Source organism: Heterodontus francisci, chromosome 19, assembly GCF_036365525.1.
Source record: "Heterodontus francisci isolate sHetFra1 chromosome 19, sHetFra1.hap1, whole genome shotgun sequence".
NCBI lineage: Eukaryota > Metazoa > Chordata > Chondrichthyes > Heterodontiformes > Heterodontidae > Heterodontus > Heterodontus francisci.
The window spans coordinates 53,358,650-53,373,318 of record NC_090389.1 but is presented as its reverse complement, the minus strand read 5'-3'; the positions used below and the strand labels follow the sequence as shown (position 1 = coordinate 53,373,318).

Genomic DNA, 14,669 nt, shown 5'->3' with positions numbered 1-14,669 from the left:
TGTAGGAGGCTAATCATCTCAGCCCCAGGACATCACCACAAAAGTTCCTCAGGGTAGTGCCCTAGGCCCAACCATCGTCAGCTGCTTCATCAATGACCTTCTCTCCATCATAGGGTCAGAAGTGGGGATGTTCACTGATAATTGCACATTGTTCAGTCGGGACGGTAGCAACAGGGATACAAAATTGGCTCAGTGACAGGAAACAGAATGTAGTGGTTATTGGATGCTTTTTGGGCTGGAAGGAGGTTTGTCGTGGAGTTCCCCATGGATCAGTGTTGGGACCCTTGCTTTTCCTGATATATATTAATGACCTAGACCTTGATGTACAGGGCACAATTTCAAAGTTTGCTGATGATATGAAACTTTGAAGCATTGTGAACTGTGAGAAGGATGGTGTAGAACTCCAAAAGGACATAGACAAGTTGGTGGAATGGGCAGACAGGTGACAGATGAAGTTCAATGCAGAGAAATGTGAAGTGATTCATTTTGGTAGGAAAAACATGGAGAATAAATAGTAATATAGAACAAAGGGTACAATTCTAAAGAGGGTGCAGGAGCAGAGAGACCTCAGTGTATATGTGCATAAGTCACTGAAGGTGGCAGGACAGGTTGAGCGTGCAGTTAATAAAGGATACAGTATCCTGGGCTTTATTAACAGGGGCATAGAGTGCAAGAGCAAGGAAGTTATGTTGAACTTGTATTAGACACTAGTTTGGCCTCAACTGGAGTATTGCATCCAATTCTGGACACCGCATTTGATGAAAGACGTGAGGGTATTGGAGAGAGTACAGAAAAGATTCATGAGAATGGTTCCAGGGATAAGGAATTTCAGTTACGAAGATAAATTGGAGAAGTCGAGACTGGTTTCCTTGAAGAAGAGAAGGCTAAGAGGTGATCTGATACAGATATTCAAAATCATGAGGGGCCTGGACAGAGTAGATAGAGAGAAACTGTTCTCACTCGTGAAAGGATCAAGAACGAGGGGACACAGATTTAAAGTATTTGGTAAGAAGCAAAAGTGACACGAGGAAAATGTTTTTCACGCAGCGAGTGGTTAAGGTCTGGAATGCGCTGCCTGAGAACATGGTGGAGGCAGGTTCAAGTGAAACATTCAAAAGGGAATTAGACAGTTACATGAAAAGAAAGAATGTGCAGGGTTATGGGGAGAAGGCAGGGCAATGAAACTGAGGGAGTTGCTCTTTCAGAGAGCTGGTGTAGACACGATGGGCCGAATGGCCTCCTTCTGCACTGTAACAATTCTGTAATTCAGTACCATTCATGACTCCTCAGATAATGAAGCAGTCTGCACCCACATGCAACAAGACCTGGACAACATTCAGGCTTAGGCTGATAAGTGGCAAGTGACAGTTGCGCCACACAAGTGGCGGGCAATGACCATTGGCACCAAGAGAGAATCTAACTATCTCCCCTTGACATGCAACAGCATTACCATCGCTGAATCCCCCACTATCAACATCTTGGGGTTGCCATTGACCTGAAACTGAACTGGACCAGCCATATAAATACTGTGGCTACAAGAACAGGTCAGAGGCTGGGAATTCTGCTGCAAGTAACTCACCTCCTGACTCTCCAAGGCCTATCCACCATCGACAAGGCACAAGTCAGGAATGTGATGGAATACTCTTCACTTGCCTGAATGAGTGCAGCTCCAACAACACTCAAGAAACTCAACACCATCCAGGAGAAAGCAACCTACTTGATTGGCACCCCATCACCACCTTCAACAATAACTCCCTTTACCACCAGGGTACAGTGGTAGCAATGTGTACCGCCTACAGGATGCACTGCAGCAACTCGATAAGCCTCCTTCAGCAGCACCTTCCAAACTCGCAACCTTTACCAACTAAAAGGCCAAAGGCAGCAGAAGCACAGAAACACCACCATGTGCAAGTACCTATTCAAACCACACACCAACCTGACTTGGAGCTATATCGCCATTCCTTTGCTGTCGTTTGGTCAAAAACCTGGAACTCCATTTCGAACTGCACTGTGAGCATACTTACATCACATAGACTGCAGTAGCTGAAGAAGGCAGCTCACCACCACCTTCTCAAGGGCAATTAGGGCTAGGCAACAAATGATGGCTGCACCAGAGACATCCCATGAATGAATAAAAGAACAAAATCCACCACAATATCTGCAATATGATAGTACAACACAGAAGTCCTCGAAGCGGCCAGCATCCCCAGCTTAAACACACTACTGAGTCAGCGGCACTTGAGATGGCTTGGCCATGTGAGCCGCATGGAAGATGGCAGGACCCCAAAGACACATTGTACAGCGAGCTCGCCACTGGTATCAGACCCACCGGCCGTCCATGTCTCCGCTTTAAAGACGTCTGCAAACACGACATGAAGTCCTGTGACATTGATCACAAGTCGTGGGAGTCAGTTGCCAGTGATTGCCAGAGCTGGCGGGCAGCCATAAAGGCGGGGCTAAAGTGTGGCGAGTCGAAGAGACTTAGCAGTTGGCAGGAAAAAAGACAGAAGCGCAAGGGGAAGAGCCAACTGTGTGACAGCCCCGACAAACAATTTCTTCTGCAGCACCTGTGGAAGAGTCTGTCACTCTAATATTGGCCTTTATAGCCACTCCAGGTGCTGCTCCACAAACCACTGACCACCTCCTGGCGCTTACCCATTGTCTCTCAAGACAAGGAGGCCAAAGAAGATAGTACAAGGGCTCATGGTAGTTTCTTTCAGCCAAAGTTCACTTGAACATTTCTGTTCAAGATAGAAATGATCAAAATTGGCTGAACCTGTACTTTGATATTTATCAAATTTGCTCTTCACATTCTTACTATACTGATCCCCTCATTTATAGTGGACATGTTTTCAATGTAATTTGCCCACTATATGAAGTGGACAGTAAATTAAGATATTACTAAAATTTTTACTACTGAAAATTCCTTTCAATTAAATACACTTCATTTTGTTTTTAATTTCCAGAATATGTGAATTTCGCCATAATTATAAACCCCACGCCGGAACAGGCTGGAGGCGGGGGAGGAGGAGGGTCGTAAAATTGAGTGGGGAGGTGGGGGGTGCCGTTCCCGCTGATTTCCTGCCCCCGCTACATTCTACGAGCAGCAGGGAAGGTGACAAAGGGCCTGCCCAACCCTGGCCAATTAAGGCCCTTAAGTAGTCAATTTTGTGTCATTTAAGGGCCTCCTCCCACCACTGATGGTATATGACCAGTGGAGGACAGACGGACAACTTAGCACCTCAGGAGGCTGCCGAGTAAAACCTGGCAACTTCCTTGCGGGCTGGGGAACAGCCCTCCTGATCAGGCACCCTGTGCCCCACGGAAGGCACCCCCATGCCTCAGGCTGCCCCCACTGGAGCACCTCCCCCAGCCCCCACCCTCAACCGTCACCCCTGCGTCACCAGGGCCCAGCAGTTTGTCCCCCGCAAGGCCCCACACACATCTCAATTCCGGGGCCTCTTCCATTCCTGCTTCTCTCACTGGATGCAGTCCCAGCATGGCCACTGCTCCCAGTGGCGTTGGTGGAACTGAAGAAGCTGCCAACCTACTGATTGGTCAGCAACTCTTGGAGGCAGGACTTCTTGCCTCAGAGGGACGGAAGTCCCAACAAGGCCAATTAAGGGGCTGGGCCACGCAAAATTGCTGTGTGGTTTCCAGGCCCAGTGGCGGGAGGCTTGCCCCCGACTTTTGGGCTGGTGGGTGGGGCCTCCAATCTGACATAAAATTCCAGCCGTTATCAGCCTTTCTTCACCTTTTGAACCTAATTGTAAAAGATTTGCATTTAGTTACTATCAATTGCAGCTCAGTGGGTAACATTCTCACCTCCAAGTCAGAAGCTCATGGGTTCGAGTTCCACCCCAGGAACTGAGCACCAAAATCAAGGCTGACATTCCAGTGCAGCAGTAATGAGGGAGTGCAATACAGTCAGAGGTGCCGTCTTTCAGGTGAGACTTTAAACCCAGGTCCCGTTTGCCCTCTCAGGTGACCATAAAACAGCCCATGGCATTATTTTGAAGAAGAGCAGGTGAGTTATCCCTGGTGTCCTGCCCAATATTGATCCCTCAATCAGCATCACAAACACAGATAATCTGGTCATCATCACATTGCTGGTTGTGGGAGCTTGCTATGCATAAATTGTCTGCCCTGTTTCCTTTTTTACAACCCTGTTTCCTTTTTTTTTCATATACATCAAAAGTACTTCATGGGCTGTAAAACGCTTTGGGACGTCCTGTGGTCATGAAAGGTGCTGCATAAATCCAAGTCTTTTTTAATTGTAACCATGCTTGTCAGAGTCAGAGTATCATTTACAGCACAGAAGACGGCCATCTGGCCCATCAAGTCCATGCCAGGTCTCCACAGTCACTCCCCAGCTCAATCCCCATAGTCCTGCAAGTTGATTTTTCTCAGTTGGCCATTCAACTTCCTCTTGACGTCATTGATCATCTCTGCTTCCACCCCCTTCATGGCCTGCGAGTTCCAGGTCATTACCACTCGCTGCGTAAAAAAGTGCTTCCTAATATTCCCCCTGCATCTTTTGCACAAAACTTTCAATCTCTGTCCCCTAGGCGGTGGCATAGTGGTATTGTCACTGGACTAGTAACCCAGAGACCCAGGGTATTGCTCTGAGGACAGGGGTCTGAATTCCACCACAGCAGAAGGTGGAATTTGAATTCAATTAATAAATCTGGAATTAAAAGCTAGTCTAATGATGGGCATGAAACCATTGTGATTGTTGTTAAAAACCCATCTGGTTCACGAATGTCCTTTAGGGAAGGAAACTGCTGTCCTTACCTGGTCTGGCCTACATGTGACTCCAGACCCACAGCAATACAGTTCACTCTTAAATGCCCTGTGAAATGGCTTAGCAAGCTACTCAGTTGTATCTAACTGCTACGAAGTCAATCAGGAATGAAACCGGACGGACTATCCCCAATCGACCTAGGCACCGGAAACGACAACGGCAAACCCAGCCCTGTTGACCCTGCATCATCCTCCTTACTAACATCTGGGGGCTTGTGCCAAAGTTGGGAGAGCTGTCGCACAGACTAGTCAAGCAACATCCTGACATAGTCATACTCACGGAATCATACCTTATAGACAATGTCCCAGACACTGCCATCACCATCCCCGGGTATGTCCTGTCCCACCGGCAGAAGAGACCCAGCAGAGGTGGCGGCACAGTGGTATACAGTTGGGAGGGAGTTGCCCTGCGAGTCCTCAACCTCAACGCCAGACCCCACGAAGTCTCATGGCATCAGGTCTAACATGGGCAAGGAAACCTTCTGCTGATTATCACCTCCCACCCTCCCTCAGCTGATGATTCAGTACTCCTCCATGTTGAACAGCACTTGGAGGAAGCACTGAGGGTGGCAAGGGTGCATAATGTACTCTGGGTGGGGGACTTCAATGTTCATCACCAAGAGTGGCTCAATAGCACCACTACTAACCGAGGTGGCCAAGTCCTAAAGTACAAAGCTTCAGTATGGGGCACATTATTGGAATCTATTCTGAGAAACAGGATAAACTGTCACTTAGAAAGGCACAGATTACTCAAGGATAGTCAGCATGGATTTAAGGGAAGATCTTGTTTGACCAACTTGATCAAATTTTTTGAAGTAACAAGGAAGATAGATGAGGATACTGCAGTTAATGTGGTCTATATGGATTTTAGCAAGGCTTCCGCCAAGGTCCCACATGGCAGACTGGGTAAAAAAATAAAATCCTATGGGATCGAGGGAAATGCAGCAAGGCGGATACAAAATTGGTGCAGTGGCAGGAAAAAAAGGGTAATTGTTGACGGGTGTTTTAACGACTGGAGGGCTGTTTCCAGTGACGTTCCTCAGGGCTCACTACTGGGTCCCCTGCTTTTTGTGGTGTATATTAACGATTTGGACTTAAATGTAGGGGGCATGATCAAGAAGTTTGCAGACGACACAAAGATTGGCCGTGTGGTAGATAGCGAGGAGGATAGCTGTAGGCTGCAGGAAGATATTGATGGTCTGGTCAGATGGGCAGAAAAGTGGCAAATGGAATTCAACCCGAAGAAGTGTGAGATGACGCATTTGGGGAAGTCAAACAAGGCAAAGGAATACACAATAAATTGGAAAAGACGGAGAAGTGTGGAGGAAGTGACGGACCTTGGAGTGAATGTCCACAGATCCCTGAAAGAAGGACAGGTCAAGAAGGTGGTTAAGGCATATGGAATCCTTTCCTTTATTAGCTGAAGTATAGAATATAAGAGCAGGAAGTTATGCTGAAACTGTATAACTCATTGGTTAGGCCACAACTTGAGGACTGTGTGCAGTTCTGGTCACCTCACTACAGAAAGGATGCAATTGCACCAGAGAGGGTACAGAGGAGATTTACGAGGATGTTGCCAGGACTAGAAAAATGCAGCTATGAGGAAAGATTGGATAGGCTGGGGTTGTTCTCCTTGGAACAGAGAAGGCTGACAGGAGATTTGATTGAGATGTACAAAATTGCGAGTGGCCTGGATAGAGTGCAGGTGAAGGGTCTATGCACCTCAGCAGAGAGGTCAGTGACAAGAGGGCATAGATTTAAAGTGATTGGCAGAAAAATTAGAAGGGAGATGAGGAAAAACATTTTCACTCAAAGGGTGCTGGGGGTCTGGAACTCACTGCCTGAAAGGGTAGTTGAGGCAGAGACCCTCAACTCATTCAAAAGGAGTCTGGATATGCACCTCAAGTGCCGTAATCTGCAGGGCTACGGACTAAACGCTGGAAGGTGGGATTAGAATCGGTGGATTGTTTTTCGGCCAGCACAAACACAATGGGCCAAGTGGCCTCTTTCTGTGCCTTAAAATTTCTTTTAGCTGCTAGACTGGGTCTGCGGCAGATGATGAGGGAACCAGTAAGAGGGAAAAACATACTTGACCTAGTCCTCACCAATCTGCCTGCCGCAGATGCATCCATCCATGATAGTATTGGCAGGAGTGACCACCGCACAGTCCTTTGAGACGAAGTCCCATCTTCACACTGAGGGTACCCACCATCGTGTTGTGTGGCACTACCACCATGCTAAATGGGATAGTTTTCGAACAGATCTAACAATGCAAAATTGGGCATCCATGAGGTGCTGGGGGCCATCAGCAGCAGCAGAATTGTACTCAACCACAATCTGTAACCTCATGGCCCAGCATATCCCCCACTCTACCATTACCATCAAGCCGGAAGATAAACCCCGGTTCAATGAAGGGTGCAGGAGTGTATGGCAGGAGCAGCACCAGGCATACCTCAAAATTAGGTGTCAACCTGGTGAAGCTACAACCCAGGACTACTTGCATGCCAAACTGTGTCAGAGCGAAGCGATCCCATAACCAACGGATCAGATCTAAGCTCTGCAGTCCTACCACATCCAGTCGTAAACAGTGGTGGACAATTAAACAACTAACTGGAGGAGGTGGCTCCAGCAATATCCCCAACCTCAATGTTGGGGGAGTCCAGCACATCAGTGCAAAAGATAAGGCTGAAGCATTTGTAACAATCTTCAGCCAGAAGATCCATCTCGGCCCCTTCCTGAAGTCCCCAGCATCACAGATGCCAGTCTTCAGCCAATTCGATTCACTCCATGTGATATCAAGAAATGACTGAAGGCACTGGATATTGCAAAAACTATGGGCCCGGATAATATTCCAGCAATGATACTGAAGACCTGTACTCCAAAACTTGCCACGCTCCTAGCCAAGCTGTTCTAGTACAGCTACAACACTGGCATCTACCCGGCAATGTAAAAAATTGCCCAGGTATGTCCTGTACACAAAAAGCAGGGCAAGTCCAAACCAGCCAATTATGGCCCAATCAGTCTATTCTCAATCATCATCAAAGTGATGGACGGTGTCATGACAGTGCTATTAAGCAGCACTTGCTTAGTAATAACCTGCTCAGTAGCACTCAGTTTGGGTTCCGCCAGGGCCACTCAGCTCCAGACCTCATTACAACCTTAGTTCAAACATGGACAAAAGAGCTGAACTCAAGAGGTGAGGTGAGAGTGACAGCCCTCAACATCAAGGCAGCACTTGATCAAGTATGGCATCAAGGAGCCCTAGCAAAACTGGAGTTAATGGGAATCTGGGGGGGAAACTCTCCACTGGTTGGAATCATACCGAGTGCAAAGGAAGATGGTTGTGGTTGTTGAAGGCCAATCATCTCAGCTCCAGGACATCACTGCAGGAGTTCCTCAGGGTAGTGTCCTAGGCCCAACCATCTTCAGCTGCTTCATCAAGGACCTTCCTTCAAGCATAAGGTCAGGAGTGAGGATGCTCGCTGATAATTGCACAATGACCAGCACCATTCACGACTCCTCAGATACTGAAGCAGTCTGTGCAGAAATGCAGCAGGACTTGGACAATATCCAGCTTGGTCTGATAAGTGACAAGTAACATTCGCGTCACACAAGTGCCAGGCAATGACCATCTCCAACAAGAGAGAAGCTAACCATCTCCCCTTGACATTCAATGGCATTACGATCACTGAATCCCCCACTATCAACATCCTACGGGTTACCATTGACCAGAAACTGAACTGGAGTAGCCATATAAATACCATGGCTACAAGAGCATGTCAGAGGCTAGGAATCCCGTGGCGAGTAACTCACCTCTTGACTCCCCAAAGCCTGTCCACCATCTGGGCAGCACAGTGGCGCAGTGGTTAGCACCGCAGCCTCACAGCTCCAGCGACCCGGGTTCAGTTCTAGGTACTGCCTGTGCGGAGTTTGAAAGTTCTCCATGTGTCTGTGTGGGTTTCCGCCGGGTGCTCCGGTTTCCTCCCACAGCCAAAGACTTGCAGGTTGATAGGTAAATTGCCCCTAGTGTAGGTAGGTGGTAGGAGAATGGTGGGGATGTGGTAGGGAATATGGGATTAATGTTGGATTAGTATAAATGGGTGGTTGTTGGTCAGCACAGACTCAGTTTCAGTGCTGTATCTCTAAATAAATAAAGTCAGGATTGTGATGGAATACTCTCCACTTGCCTGGACAGGTGCAGCTCCAACAACACTCAAGAAGCTCAACACCATGCAGGAGAAAGCAGCCTGCTTAATTGGCACCTCATCCACAATCACTCTCTCCACCATCGGTGCACAGTGGCAGCAGTGTGTACCATCTACAATATGCACTGCAGCAATGCATCAAGGGTCCTTCGACGGCACCTTCCAAACCCGTGACTTCTACCAACTGGAAGGACAAGGGCAGCAGATGCATGGGAACAACACCATCTGCAAGTTCCCCTCCAAGCCACACACCATCCTGACTTGGAATTATATCACCGTTCCTTCACTGTCGTTGTGTCAAAATCCTAGAACTTCTTTTCTAACTGCACTGTGGGTGTACCTACCCCACATAGACTACAGTGGTTCAAGAAGACAACTCACCACCACCTTCTCGAAGGCAAATAGGGATGGGCAATAAATGCTGGCCTGGCCAGCGAAGCCTACATCCCATGAATGAATAATAAAAAGTCCTTGTACCATTTGTACATGGGAACAGTTTTTCCCTATCTAACTTATCTAAGCCCGTCATAATTGTGTACAATTCTATTAAATTTCCCCTCAAACTCCTTTATTCTAAGGAAAACAAACCCAGCTTTTCCAATCAAACCTTGTAACTAAAATCCGCCATCCCTGGAACCATTCTGGTATAGTTCCTCTGCACCCTCTCATATCTTTCTGAAAGTGTGGTGACCAGAACTTTATGGGATGTGGGCGTCGCTGGCAAGGCCAACATTTATTGCCCATCTCGAATTGCCTTTGAACTGAGTGGCTTGCTAGGCCATTTCAGAGAACATTTTAAGAGTCTGAGGAAGGGTCGCAGACCTGAAATGTTAATGCCGTTTCTCTCTCCACAGATGCTCCAGACCTGCAGAGCATTTCCGGCACTTTCCGTTCTTATTTCAGAGTTCCAGCATTGGCAGTATTTTGCTCTTATATTGGTAGTCAGGAATCTGCTTTTTTCAATGATAGAAGCTGAAATTATAAGGGGCAAATTTGAAGGAGAGAGAGGCTGGAATTTTACATTGAGGCGGTGGCCCCATCCACTGGCCAGAAACTCGGGGGAGAGCCCGCCTCTACTGGGCCTGGAAGACACACAGCAATTTTGCGTGGCCCAGGCCCTTAATTGGTCTTGGTTGGGACTTCCGTCCTCCAAAAGCTGTCAGCCAGAGGGCTGGCTGCTCCTCAGTCCCAGCAGCACCACCGGAGTAGTGGCTACTGCTGGGACGGTACCCAGCAACAGGAGCCACAATGGGCGTTGCCCTCGGAACAGGTAAGTGGGGATCGGCCCTTGCCAGGGACATTAAGCTGGGCCCTGGCGAGGGATGTGAGGGTCAGAGTCTAGGGCGGGGAGGGCAGGGTGGTTTTAGTGGGGGTGGCACTCCTTGGGGCACAGGGTGCCCGATCACGAGGGCACCCCAGTCCACAAGGAGGCCGGAAAGTATTATTGGGCAGCCTCCTCAGGTGAAGTGTCCATCCGCCGCTGGTAAGATACCATTGGAAATTCATTGACCACTTAAGGGCCTCAATTGGCCTGGAGCAGACAGGCAATTTGCCGCTTCCCCAGCTGCTGGTAAAAGAGCAGCGGATAGGCAATGGGAACAACACCCCTCCCCCACCTTCCAGCCCGCTCCCGGGAGTGTGTAAAATTCCGATCAGAGTTTTTATCCCACAAATTATATTCAGCCTATCAGATGTAAACCTGCCTTTTCAACTCAGGAGAAAACAGTTCCCAATTAGACTTGCATATTCGATGAATGTAAACAAGTCACAAGGCCAGACTCTTTACAAAATTTGTATTTATATTCCTAGGCCTGTTTTTACACATGGGCAGCTTTATGTATCTTTTCTCAGTGAAGTTTTGATTCTGTTAAAGTCTTTGGTGAAAGAATAAACAGAAAACCTGTATCTAAAGCAACAAAGATCTAATTTCACTGCTAATGTTATGCAGGTCTCTGCTAGTCTAAATATATTATCAAGCAGACATTTGTTGCAGCCTCATCCAGTGGCAACAATGAGATGCTATTGCGTCAGATGAAATGATACACAAAGAAAAGCTATCTGTGCACTCTGGCAAATCAAGAATTAAGAGAGACACGGTGGTTCAGGGGTTGAAACACCACCTTTTCAAGTTTGTAAACATGCTTCAAACAAGGCCAGATTGAGAGGCTGAAATCGAGGAGACTGGCCTTGCCCGCAACGCCCATGTCCAACGAACAAATTTTTTTTGAAAACTTCCATTGGATGCCATGAAAGCTCCAATATGAATTTGAGCAGAATTGTCTCAAGTTCTCTGGGTAAGCATCCTGAACACAAAACTGCCCATAATTTAGTACAACGAGGTACAAGTAGCAAGCTTACTTAAAAGATTCCATAAAATAGCAATTATGAGAAATAGAAAAGTTAGACTATGAATGCAGAAGAGAGCTCTTCTAAGGATGCAAGAATATCACATGAAAGTGAAATGTACTTGTATCCTTTCAGATCTGATGGTGTTGGGTGTATGTATCATATAAATGCATTCTACCCCCAGGATCAATATCTCTTAAGCAACTCAAAAATTCACTCAAAATTACAATAATTTTTAAAGAAAAAACTCACAAAATACATGAGAATTCTGTGTATTCTTGGAATACATTGCACACTGGAAACGTAAAACATAGAAACACAGAAAATAGGAGCAAGAGTAGGCCATTCGGCCCTTCGAGCCTGCTCCGCCATTCATTATGATCATGGCTGATCATCCAACTCAGTAACCTGCTCCCACTTTCCCCCCATACCCTTTGATCCCTTTCGCCCCAAGAGCTATATCTAACTCCTTCTTGAAAACATACAATGTTTTGGCCTCAACTACCTTCTGTGGTAGCGAATTCTCACAGGCTCACCACTCTCTGGGTGAAGAAATTTCTCCTCATCTCAGTCCTGAAAGGTTTACCCCGTATCCTTAGACTATGACCCCTGGTTCTGGACTCCCCCACCATCGGGAACATCCTTCCTGAATCTACCCTGTCAAGTCCTGTTAGAATTTTATAGGTTTCTATGAGATCCCCCCTCACTCTTCTGAACTCCAGCGAATATAATCCTAACTGACTCGCTCTCTCCTTATACGTCAGTCCCGCCATCCCAGGAATCAGTCTGGTAAACCTTCACTGCACTCCCTCTATAGCAAGAACATCCTTCCTCAGATAAGGAGACCAAAACTGCATACAATATTCCAGGTGTGGCCTCACCAAGACCCTGTATAATTGCAGCAAGACATCCCTGCTCCTGTGCTTGAATCCTCACGCAATGAATGCCAACATACCATTTGCCTTTTTAAAGGTTTCAATCAAAACAAATTAAGAGCATCCAGTATCACTAATTTTATTTTACTATTCTGATGAAGGATCCACACCAGAAAGGTTAACATATCCGTTCTGTACATGATGCTGCCTGACCTGCTGAGTGTTTCAAGAATTTATGATTTTGCTATTGTCACCAACCTCAGTATAATGTGGATGGAGGGCAAAATAAATCACACCACACTTTAATACTATCCTAATTAAGGATCTTACTGGCTTTTAGTCATGGCAAGCAAGAAAATGGGGACAAAGAGCAAACCAAGGATTAGATTTTCTCGACTTTGACTGTTGCTGCAATAAGACAATGGTTTCTAAAAGAAAACATTAAAGATGCATTGTATGACAAAAATGAAGCATTTTGTCTGATGCATTGTGTCAGTAACTTGTGTGTGGCTGAACATGGAACACAGATGATTAAAATTCAACTTAATTTAAAATAGCAAGATTCTTGATAAACACCAGAGTCAGAGACATATCAATGTAAATTATATGCTTACCTGGTTTATTATATTCAAAATGAATGTTACTCACAGGTGATAATTTGATTGTTCCAGTTGCAATCATTTTTTCCCCAGCCATGGAACAAAGCCATTCAATTAAAATAAAAATATATTTTAAGGTATATGTTTGGCAATTCAATATGGCTCAAGAGGGTCATTTTTAAAACAAAATTCCTTAGTTCTATTATATCTTCATGGGACTTTGTAAATGTACCCGGGCTGATTTCTGACAAATCAGCAGACAATGGTAGGTCAGCACCAAATTGTCATACAAAATTAATTACAAACTGTTAAGGTTCAGCTTTATATTGAATGGCAGTGAGAGAAATTTTCCTATGATGCAGTTAAAAATGGTAAAACAAAATGTGCAGAATTGTTTTGCATTAAAATCATGACAAAATTTTGCCTTCTAAAGATTAAAAAAGTTTGAAAATTGGAAATTTGAAGATTAATTACCTTTTACTTTAAGCCAAAGGTTTAATTAGAAAAAGCATACTTTTCAGATTCTCTGCAACACAAGATGCTCACAGGTAAGCAAGTTTAGATTATAAAATTTCAAAATGAAACAGGCAATCTGTTAAAACAGGGAACAGCAACAATCTTCATTTATGTATTAACTTTAGCATTGAAAATTGTCTAAAGGTAGTTCACAGAAGTATAATCAGGCAAAAATTGAAATTGAACCAAAGGAGGAGATATTAGGAAGGGAACTTGGCAAAGAAATAGGTTTTAAAAAGAGTCCTAAAGGATGAGAGAGAGAGAGAGAGAGAGAGAGAGAGAGAGATGGCAAGGCTATGAGGTTCAGAGGGAGAATTTCAGAGCTTCGGGCCTTGATGGCTGAAGCATGGTTGCCACTGATTGGGCAAAGGAAGCAGAGGAGGGACAAGGCAAAGGCTGGAGGAACTCAGTTCTCAGAAGGTTGGAGGAGGGTGCAGAAATAAGGAGAGATGATGCACGAAGGAATTTGAACATAAGGATGAGAATTTTTAAAAAGGGCGCTTGGGGTCTCAGAGCCATTATAGATCAGGGAGCATAGGGTGATGGGTAACCAGGACTTGGTGGTGTAGGATAGAATATGGTCAGCAGAGGTTTGGATGAGCTCAATGTGAATAGGGGTGAAGGATGAGAGGCCAGCCAAGAAAACATTGCAATAGTCATGTGTGGAGATGACAAAAGCATGGATAAGTTTTCACCAATACATGGGTTGAGGCAGCAATGAAGACAGACAATCTAGGTGGTCTTGGTGAAGGTAAAGATGTGGGGTAGGAAGCTCAGCTGATTGTCAATTAGGGCAGCGAGGCTGTGAACAATCTGGTTCAGCCTCAGACAGTAGCCTGAGAGGGGGATGGAATCAGTGGAGAGGGGAGAGAGTTTGACAGAGGTGGGAGGGGTGGGGAAGGAGCGGGCAAGGCATGAAAACAATGGTTTCAGTCATCCAAATGTTTCCCAGTGCAGAAAAATTCCTTGCTGAGATCTTTAAGGTAAGTATTCACTTCAGAACATTTCAACTTTTGGGCTACGTACAGTAAGCAATCACTTTTTGTCAAAGCATTTTTTTTTAAGCATTGGTAAAGTTGGTTACAGTGCAAACAAGTTAACTACCTCTGTATTTGGATTCAAAAGCATCACTTTTTTTTTGAATAGACTAGTTAATATTTAACGAAGCACCTGAAGAAAGAATTGACAGAATAAAATCATATAAATCTGCTTTATGCACAAACAGGATCATCACTACTTACATACTGTAATGTCAGCTGTTTATAACTTATATATTTAGATATGTGCAAAGTATTTATATCTGGCTGCTGCTCATAGATCTTCAT

General features: G+C 45.6%; 1 protein-coding gene across 8 annotated transcripts in view; it reads right to left on the bottom strand.

Annotated features, from left to right (window-relative positions):
* cfap20dc (CFAP20 domain containing) overlaps positions 1 to 14,669 on the bottom strand; it is a 548,283-nt gene that overhangs the window by 478,282 nt on the left and 55,332 nt on the right. The gene's annotated exons all lie outside the window — the stretch shown is intronic.